We start from the raw sequence: 10,911 nt of genomic DNA on the forward strand, positions 1-10,911 counted from the left end.
GGTTGGCGTCTTGGGTGCTGACCAATTCTCGATTGCCTTGATCTTGGAGGGATTCACATGTATGCCTTTCTCACTTACTACATGGCCAAGGAAATCCACTTCTCTAATCCAGAATTCACACTTAGAGAACTTAGCATAAAGCTTCTCCGCTCTTAGTGTCTCTAGCACTTGGCGTAGATGTAGGCGATGCTCTTCTTCGCTTCGCGAGTAGATCAAGATATCGTCGATGAATACGATTACAAACTTGTCTAGGTAGGGTCGACACACTCTATTCATTAGGTCCATGAATACCGCAGGTGCGTTTGTTAAACCGAAGGACATCACCACAAACTCGTAGTACCCATAGCGAGTTCTGAATGCAGTTTTGGGTATATCTTCTTCTTGAACTCGTAGCTGATGGTAACCTGACCTTAGGTCGATCTTTGAGAAGAAATTTGCTCCTTGGAGTTGGTCGAAAAGGTCGTCGATTCGGGGTAGAGGATATCGGTTCTTGATGGTGAGTTTGTTTAGTTCCCGATAGTCGATGCACATGCGAAAGGATCCGTCCTTCTTCTTTACAAAAAGGACTGGTGCTCCCCAAGGTGAGAAGCTTGGTCTGATGAACCCTTTGCTCAAAAGCTCGTTCAACTGACTGGACAACTCTTGCATTTCTGTTGGTGCGAGGCGGTATGGAGCTCTGGCTACGGGGGTAGCTCCGGGTATTAAGTCAATTCTGAAATCGACTTGTCGTGCGAGTGGTACACCAGGAAGATCTTCTGGGAACACATCCGGGAAGTTACACACTTCGGGGATGTCTTTGATGTCTTTCACGTCTTGATTCTTGTCTACTACGTGGGCCAAGAAGGCGTGGTACTCCTTCCGGAGATACTTTTGGGCTTTGATGCATGAGATGATTTGTAAATTCGCACTAGGTTTGTCACCATAGATGAGAAGGGTTTCGTCATTTGGTAGATTGAGGCGAACGGCCCTTTCGTAACATAGAATGTCGGCACGGTGAGGAACTAACCAATCCATCCCGATGATTACGTCGAAGCTTTTTATGGTGACCGGCATCAGGTCAATTTTAAATGTATGGTTGTCTAGAGTGAGAGTACACTCTGAGTATATATCGCTAGTGCGTTCTACTTTCCCATTTGCCATTTCTACTACATAAGTATCCTTTAGTGCTTGGGGATTTTGTTCAAGTAATTGTTTATATTGGTGGCTCACGAAACTCCTCTCCGCTCCACTATCGAATAGTACGCATGCATAAGAGTTATTGAGGAGAAACGTACCGGTAACCACCGCGGGATCCTCAACTGCTTCCCCATGTCCTATTGCCAGAATTCTTCCTACTCCACCAGCATTAGGGGCTTGTGCTTTGGGGCAGTTTCTTTTGAAGTGACCGGCGTCTCCACAGTTGTAGCAGGTTCGGGTTGCCACCGTACTGGCGACTTGGTTGATTGGTCGAGTCGGCGCTTTACAGAAATGAGCAGTGTGCCCCTTTTTGTCACAGTTGTTACAGTGCATCTCCCTACAAGCATCATTGTGGTGAAAGTTGCACTTGTTGCACTTAGGTAGGGTTCCAGCATATGGCTTCGGTGGTGCTGGAGTGGTAGCAGTAGTGGCAGCATTAGTGGCAGCATGGACAGCAACAGTTTGTTTCTTCTTAGCGGGGTCCTGTGCTGGTTGGCTCTTCTTTTGGTTCCAGAACTTCCTTTTGTTGTTTCCCCCTTTTGATTGATCAGTGGTGGTGGTTGTAGTATTATGACAGGCTCGGTGGTCAACAAGTTGTTGTGCCAGCTCCCTGGCACTGTCAAAAGTAGTTGGCCTTGAAGCCAGGACACTACTTTGCACTTGGGGAGACAGTCCCCAAAGGTATCGCTCCACCTTTTTCTCCTCCGGAGTAACCATTGTTGGGCAGAGGAGAGCCAATTCATTGAATCGGGTGGTGTAGGTTTCAAGGTCGGAGCCCGTCATCCTGAGGTTCCAAAGTTCTTGTTCCAGCTTTTGAATTTCACCTCTCGGGCAGTACTCCTTCATCATCAAGGTTTTTAGTTCTGCCCAGGATATGGAGCTAGCCACTTCGAGAGTAAGTGAATTAATCCGACAGTTCCACCAAGTAAGGGCCCGGCCGGTGAAAGTGAAGGCTGCGAACTTAACTTTGCTCGCTTCGGGGCAAGAGCACACTTGAAAGACTACTTCAGTCTTTTCAAACCATTGCATTAAAGTGATGACTCCCCCGCTCCCATTGAAGTTGTCGGGTTTGCCATTGGTGAAGTCTTTGTAGGAACACTCTCTTGTACACCACGTACTGTCTCTGTGGTTAGAGTTTGTAGCACCCGATCCAGAACCACCAGCTCCGTTTGTCCCTATCTGCGATATTGCGGCCGCTACGGCTGCTGTTACTGCAGCCTGGAACATCGCAGGATCAAACTGTGGAGGCAGCGGCGGAGGAGGTGTTGCTGTGTTGCCGGAAGGTCTTGGTCTTCTCCTTGGCGGCATGGTTCTGTCATAAGTCGTAAACCAATGTACTTTTAGTAAAAGTATATTTATAGGAAGAGAAATCTTTTATACATAAAGTATATTATTACGTTGTTTTCCGGTATGTTTACGATACATACGATTTTATACTTTTAATTGACCCAATACATTGGGTTATGAGGTAAAATGAAAATATAAAATATTTTATTTGAGTTTCCTTGTTTCCAAGTATATGACTGTTTGTAAAAGTTTTACATATACTAATTTAGTCGGGACATAATTAATATATTATATTTTAAAATGATCTTTATCGGTTACTTAATTAGTTGCAAAGTGCATACCAGTCATATGTGATTAAGATATAATAGTCCTTCAAATAGATGACCCTAACTCCAAGACCACAACCAAACAAGGACAGGAAGTGAAACAAAGATACATAAATTCTAAGTCTATAGCATCTTAGTTACATATGACCTTAGCGCATCCACTTAGCAGTTATTGATCTATAAATAAAGACCTATTTAATTCTCAGATAATTTATTATAGTAACACAAAATACTCCTATAGTATTTGTAAATGTTTAGTTTTGAGTTCTTAAAGTATCCTTTTGTAGTGTGTTATTAGGTTTGTTAGATTTGTTGTCCATCCTGACCATCCCCCGGTATATGCAAGTCAATTCCCGGACAGATATAGTTGATCAGGCTATATCCTTCCCAGATTTAATCTACATATACTAAGGCATACTCAAAATGTTCAACTCTTCTTCTTTTGCTTTATGTTTTCGCTAGTTATGATACCATGCGAGCATGTAATGTATGTATGTATACTTTAATCAAGAAAATCATTTATTTTCTAAGAGTATATTTATTTGAAAAATGCACAAATCAGAGACTATTAGTCCCAATTGTGTTTATAGTTTGTATATCTTATGTGGTTTGATATACTTAATTTACTATAAACCTGGCTCTGATACCAATCTGTCACACCCCCAAACCAAGGATGGCGAAACGTCCGGGGGTGGAGGACTTCATGTATAGTATCATAACAACAATTGTAATAGTAATTGAAGCAAACACAACCAACATATATATAATTGAAAAAGTGACATCATTGTATGAATTACATGTTTACGAATCAATTACAATATGTTGACAAAATATGAAATAGTAGACGCCTTAGCGCCCCATCCTCAAAAGCACTTGGTTATCTGTTTAATGATTTCCTGAGAATACAAGTTGTTTGAAAAAGTGTCAACACAAAGGTTGGTGAGTTCATAAGTTTTTGTTTGGTATTATTAAAAGTCTTTCGTTTGTAAAAGTAGTATTTGTGTTAGAAAATCCAATATTTTCCTTAATGTGTAAATGTAGTCTTAAAACCCAAAGACCGAAATGTACAAGTAATTTGTCATATTTATAGTAAAACAATACAAGTTTAAATCGACATAAACTCGTTAAATTTTAATGAAGTTCCCGTAAATTCCAATGTTTATTAATACTTTATGTGAGTTTATTATAACCATACTATGACCAAGGTTGCCTAAAACGACGTTCTTCAGGCGTCGGAAATGTTATGACATTTGTCACCCCAGACCTATCGGTCTAACTGTTGCATGCAGTTTAGGTGTGGGTTTGTCAAACCCAATATAGATCTATACACAACTATCACGCTCTCCCTCAAGGAGACTCTGGTTACAATACAGGACTTAATGGTAATTTGAAGTAAATGTCTCACAAAGTCATTAACGGAATTACGTGTTATGAAAACTTGGTACCGTATGGCCATACCTTGCTTAATGAAAATATCCTTTGTATAAATGTACCCTTTTTAAATGTATGTGTTATGTAATGTATCATAAACTATACCTATTATAGTTTATCAACCAAGGGTAGTACGTAGTAATGTATGCAAACTATATTCAAAATAGTTTATTAAATGTTTGAATGTATCGGTTGTACTTTGATTATAATCACTTGTTATTCTTTATATTTTATATGTCCAAATCCATTTGTAAACTGATGTGTGTCAAAATATTAAGATAAAATGTCATATATTGCAATAACATATAATCACATAAAGATATACACCTTGCTCAACATGTTACAAGGTGAAATGAAATTGACAGCAACTTTTCGTTGAATACAGTTTCTGTTACTGTTCTTAGAAAATTTATAGAAAAATCATCAAAGCTCCAAATCCAAATCCACAAATTATGAGAGTTTGGAATATGAGTCTAGTTTGTTCATAAATTTTATCATGATTTTTAGTGATCTCTAACAGAGGTCAAAATGTCCATAATCACAGGCTGGTCCAGGTTTGCCTCTGAAATGATAGGCAGTTTTGTAAAAATCACCATAAATTGTAGAAACATCATATGGAGATGTGCAAGTAGCCATTTTAAAGCTAAGAGTTTGAACTACTTGCACCTGGAACAGTTTTGAAAACTAAAATATTTAAGTTGACAAAAACAGTCTGTGATTAAAGTCCATCTTTTCTGATGTAATATGTTAGAAAAAGTTTAATTGTGTTCTTGATGATTTTACTTGTATTCCCCCCTTAAAACTTAAGAAAACATGTAAATGTAGGGGTATGAACTCACCTTATGTGGTTTCAGTAGATGAAAGTGAGAGAGAGGAAGTATTCAACCCAAGAATACTAAGAAGATGTCTTGATGATTCGACAATCTAACACCGAATAAGATGGAATTTGTGTAAGATATCAATGATTTGAGTAGAATGGAGTTTAATAATTATGTGAATGATGAAGATACTTACTAATTGAAGAAAGAAATCCCTGGAGAAAGCCTTGAAGTTCTTGAAGTTGAGAGAAAAGATGAGAGAATTTTAGAGAGTGTTCTTGGTTGCTAAGTGTAGAATGAAAGAACTTTATGGAGAATGAGGAGAGAGGATCAATCCTCCAGCTCTTAGAACGTGGGAAGAGCTGGAGATTGGGTGTAAATGTCCACTAAGGAGACAAGGGGTAGTGGGAAAGAGTGGCTAATCATAGAGTGAGGTGGTGGTGGTTTGCTTTTGCCATAAATTAAGGAAAAGCAAATATTCTCTCAATAATTAGTTCAACCACTAATTCTTTTAATATATTTTTATAAAAACCCTGGAGATTTATATATTTTGGGGCCTTAGTTTATAAAATAAAGTTTTGGGTGAAAATCCCACGTTAAAATAATGAAAAACAGAGTTAAAACAAAGTCGTAGTCGAAAAACCGGTAAAAATGGGCCGTCTTTGGGAGAGATTTGGGAGAGATTTCAAATAGAAAGAGATAGAGTGAAAACGATTTAGAGAGGTTTCGTTTGTGATTAATTTGAGTGTCCGGCTTCACAACGCAAGGTTCATAAACCCCGTTAAACCGTGTTTTAGTGTCGTACACAATCCCGATGATTGTGCAATAGTGTTTTATCGCTTTGGTTCGTTGTTTAGCACTGTTAAGGCTAAGGAAAATCAAACACATGAACTTTCCAAATGATGATTTCTCATTAAAATAGCGAATTGTATAGTGATTACATAACGTAAACCCTAACATACAAGGGTTATTGGAGTTGACCGGTTTGACTTGTTGACTTTGTTTGACTTTGACTTGACCAAAATTTGACGGTTGTCACACGATCACAGAAAGGGGAAATTGTGATCTCATTTTTGGTCATTTTGCCTGAGACTGGTATTTTTGACCCTGCTAATCATCGACAGATTAATGCGATGACATATAGGGAAAAATGTGATCGCATTTTTGTACTTTTTCGTTGTTCGGGCGCGAACTCTTCAGTTTTAGTGAATCCAACCCAACTTCTAGCTTCCTCGGGTGTTTTAGCTCCCTTAAGCTCCAAATATGCATCCAAAGCTGCTCCTAAAGTACCACTCCATTCGAACTATCTGAAAACGATATAAAAACATGAGCAGTACGGAAATTCTGACGATAAACATGAGTTGAGCATTATTTAAACTAATGACATGCAAATGTGTAAAATATGATGCTAAATGATAATTAAGACTACCCTAAAAGATGCATAAAATGAAATCTATCAAATCTCCCCAAGCTTGAACCTTACTTACCCTCAAGTAATAAAAAGATTAAACATTATAACTGAAATGGAAAGATGTAGACGACATAAAAAGAACTTAGAATAAAATAAAGGAAACTAAAAACTTGAACTAAAAGCACTTCAATCTTTTTTTTTCACATGATCAGAATGAAGATCGAGGGAAGATCCAATAGAATCACTACCTAGAAGCTGATCATAATGCCTTCCATCTTTCATAGATTCCGAAAGTCAGGAAGAAGCTTGACGGTGTGAACCAATAAACCAATTGTGGCTTTTATGTAAACTTTATACCTTAGTTAACCTTGCAAGAGAAAATAACATATTTCAAAATTTCATGTCCTCAAGACTAGATAATTAACAACACATAAAATATTTTTATTTTTATTTTTTGGATTTTTTTATGAAAGTGCAATGCAAAAAATAAAATGCAAAAAGAAAAACTGAAAATTTTAACTGAAAAACTGAAAATTTTAAAATTTTTAAACAAAATGCAAATTTTTGACACTAACCCTCTCCCCAAGCTTAAAATGATGCATTGTTCTCAATTCCCAGAGAGGAAGTAACAACTCAATAAAGCATATAAAAGCAAAAGGTTGCAGCTATGAAAGAATGTACCTGATAAGTTTGTAGAAAATCTAATTTTTAACGAATTTGTTGGCGAAAAATCTGAATTTTAGCAACTTTGAAAATCCTCTGATTTCCCCAAACTTGCTTGGGACTGCGACCATCTCTTATTGAATGCGGGAAAAAATAAACTAAAATTATGTGGGTTGCCTCCCGAAAAGCTGCCCTTTTTTTAAAGTCGTTGGCTCGAATTTGCCCAACCAAATTTTCAACTGGTTTGGTTGGGACTTCTCTGTAACTCAATTCTCTTCTTCCTAACTCCAGATCCCTTCAAATGTGACATAATGGGTGGATTTGGTGTCTGTACAACAGACTGGAAAGACTTTAGATTTTTATCGGCAGACTCGTTTTTCAGATTTTTGAGTCTTTTTTGTTTTCTGGTCTTCTTCTCAGAAGTCTTCTCCTTCTCTTCTGGTTTTCTTCTTTTCAGATTTTCTTAGCATTCACCACCTCCTTTTCTTTTTCCAAAAGTTTTTTTCTTTTCATCTTTTTCTTTAATTTTTCCTCAGCAGAAATCATCTTCTCCTCCTCCCCAAGCTTATTAGCTTTTGGCAACTTCTTTTCAATAACCATTTTCTCCTTTATTTCCCAAAACTTTCCATTTTCCAACTCTTTTTATGTGTCAGATAATTTTCTATCTAAAAATAAATCTTGCACAAAAGCATTAGAAAACTCACAACAGTCCTTAGATAAAAGACTGCTAGTACCCAGATAATTAACAGAAAAATTATCAGAAGTAAAATCAGCATCATTAATTTTAAAATTAACCACATCACAATCAAATTCCATTGAAAATGTACCATCAAAAACATCGATTTTTGTTTTAGCAGTTTTTAAAAAGGTCTTCCCAAAATGATTGAAATTTTATATACGTCCAAATTTCCCATGTCCAAGATGTAAAAATCAGTGGGAAAAATTAGCTCATTTACTTGGACGAGAACATCCCCCAATACACCTTTTGGGAGTACTGTCGAGTCATCTGCCAACTGAATGAGTGTCCTGGTCTTTTCTAAAGATCCTAATTTTAATTTTTCAAAATCTGATAGTGGGAGGACATTGACTAATGCACCCAAATCAAGCATGACATTTAAAAAATTAAGGTTTCCCAATTTACATGGAATCGAGAAAATTCCCGAATCCTTTCACTTTGGGGACAAGCCTATTTTTCAAAATGGCAGAAATATTCTTGCCACCTTTTTTGGTTTCGTTAATTTTTAGTTTTTTCTTAGATGCACACAAATCTCTAAAAACTTAACATATCTAGGACCTTATTTAATTATATCTAAAGGATGAATATTTACCTCCACTTTACGAAATGTGTCCAAGATTTTCTCATCTTTCTCGCTACCACTTTGTGCTCCTCAGTCAGGATGGGAAAAAGCTCGATCAGTTTAGATTCACACTGTGAATCTGACTTACTATTATGCACACTATGAATCTGAGAAGGTTCACAATGTGAATCTGAACAGGTTCACAATATGAATCTGAACAGGTTCACAATGTGAATCTGAACTGAAACATAGTTTTTTTTATCCGAATATGAATCTATGTTTAAAAAGTATAAAAAAAACTTGAATTTTGATATATTTATTATTTTTTTCTATAAAAAAATAGACCTTAACTTTTCAACAAAGAAAATGAAGTGAGTTTTTTTCGAAAAAAAAAAAGTTCGTTTTTTATATATCCTCATGGATCTCTTTGGAAAGAGGACGAAAAATCGTGAACAACGGTATACTCGGTTTTTTTTCGATAAAAAACATTGCCTAAAAAAATTTTAAACGAAAAAAAAGGAAGTGAGTTTTGTTATAATCCGGTGTATGTACGTCCATTGTAAAAGTCTACAACCCTTCCTTTTGCCGTTGATCGCTTTAAATTTCGACGCTTTGGATTGGTTACTTGGTTCTTTAATTAATAATGGTTCTCTATTGAACTTTCCATATATATATATATATATATATATATATATATATATATATTGGGAATAAGGATTAAAAATTTGAAATTTTACCGATGGTCAAACGGTCAACGAGAGATAGAGAGAGAAAGAGAGAGAGAGAGAGAGAGAGAGAGAGAGTAGCAACGATTTACATAACATGGCTTCTCTTTCAATTGGCGGTACCACAGAAAGAGTTGTTGGCGGTACCAACAGTACCGCCTCCGACCTATGGCTCATGCCGTTCCACGACATTCACCCTAAAAGAAACTTAGCGGCCACTGCCTAATTAAATATAATATAATTAAAATAATATTTACACATCGACATTTTAAAGGTAGAGCAACCTTTGAGCCAAAGACCATAATGCTTTAATTGAAGGTTTGATCAAGATAAACATTTCCTTGATATCTACCTTGGTTGATTTCAACCTCCTAAAAACTTCTTGCTGATACAATTTCTCTTATAATACTTGCATTGACACCATGTTTTCATGTTGGTCGATACATCGTTTATTATGTAGTCACATACACCCACCTCAACATTCCTAATGAGGCCCTATTTTCATAATTGCGCCCTTATTGGCAGTACTATAAATGTCAAATTATAGTACTGAAGATTATGATCAATCTGGGAAATTAAAGAAATTTCACTTATTTAAATGAAAGAGACTTTTGAAAATTAATTTAAATCGATATCGATATGGTGTTTGTGTGTGATGTTACAGGAGAATGTTTGGGGTTTTACAATTACAACAATATACATAAACTCATGCAAGTGTCACAACTTTCAGAGACATAAGCTTTTTGTGATTAGGACAAACAATATTTAACACCATGATCAAGCAACACCACCCAATCTCTGCTTTCAACTAATCACCGAGAATCAAGATCCAACAAATCATTATCAGGGCATGAAGATGATGTAACATCAGGAAGCTTCATATTTGATGGAAAAGTGAATCCTTTAACCTCCAAACGAGAGAGAACCTATCAAACACTCAAATCAACAAGTTTATCAAAAGATAATCAAGAAGTACTACAAAAGGTAATGATTATATGATTTTTACAAAAAGGAAAAGAATTTTACATTAGAACAGAAACCTCCAATTTTAAGGTCCTTAACATGGTGAAGGTTTAGTATAAAGCCTTTAAGCATATCTTCTTCAGCTTCATCACGCGTTGTCTCCCTATACCCAAGCTTTTCATAATCTAAGTTAGCTTCGACTAAAGAAGATACATTTAGCAAAATGTCATATAATCATTACCTTTTGTAGTACTTCTTGATTATCTTTTGATAAACTTGTTGATTTGAGATATTGCTTTATACTATAGATGAATTTCGAACCAAGCTTGTTGATGCTTAAAACATGAAAATTTGTGTATTGCGTGCTAAATGTCAAAAAAAGTTTCATCACCTTTCCATCCTTCAACACATGAAAAATCCTTTTCTCCCAACCTAATCTATTTATTTATTATTTTAAATTAAACCTTTATAATTTGAAATTCAAAAGATAGAATTTAAAAATACAAATTAGATTTCCTTTTAATAAAAAAAACATTAATACTACAAACGGTAAATAAAATGACAAAATGACAATTAAACTTCAAGGATAATAATAATAATAATAATAATAATAATAATAATAAGTGGGTTTTTAAAATATCACACACCGCATCTTGTGGAAAATTATTCATATGGCGTTCGCGACACTTAGTTTTTGTTGCATTTAAAACATCACCGTCAAATATTTCCGCATTTATTTTCCAAAGTGTCAAAGTAAGTTTTCACCAACGCCTTTCTTCCTATTCGGACCATTGTTTGCATCTTTGGGATTGG

The 10,911-nt window shown here is 35.9% G+C and overlaps 2 long non-coding RNA genes across 3 annotated transcripts; both read right to left on the reverse strand.

The window, feature by feature from the left end:
- Positions 1 to 6,009: 6,009 nt before the first annotated feature.
- LOC145156477 (uncharacterized) lies at positions 6,010 to 8,510 on the reverse strand. The gene is made up of 3 exons (XR_013736735.1): positions 7,131 to 8,510; positions 6,698 to 6,816; positions 6,010 to 6,345 (listed from the first exon to the last, which is right to left on the reverse strand). It is a non-coding gene; the product is annotated as an uncharacterized LOC145156477 (long non-coding RNA).
- Positions 8,511 to 9,744: 1,234 nt separating this feature from the next.
- Positions 9,745 to 10,445, reverse strand: LOC145156478 (uncharacterized). 2 transcript variants are annotated; one of them, XR_013736737.1, is made up of 3 exons: positions 10,340 to 10,445; positions 10,162 to 10,272; positions 9,745 to 10,061 (listed from the first exon to the last, which is right to left on the reverse strand). It is a non-coding gene; the product is annotated as an uncharacterized LOC145156478 (long non-coding RNA). The 2 variants fall into 2 exon arrangements; XR_013736736.1 differs by lacking the exon at positions 10,340 to 10,445 and having other exon boundaries at positions 10,162 to 10,333.
- Between the last annotated feature and the right edge of the window lie 466 nt (positions 10,446 to 10,911).

Source organism: Lactuca virosa, chromosome 2 (genome assembly GCF_052849685.1).
Source record: "Lactuca virosa cultivar CGN04683 chromosome 2, Lactuca_virosa_CGN04683_v6, whole genome shotgun sequence".
NCBI lineage: Eukaryota > Viridiplantae > Streptophyta > Magnoliopsida > Asterales > Asteraceae > Lactuca > Lactuca virosa.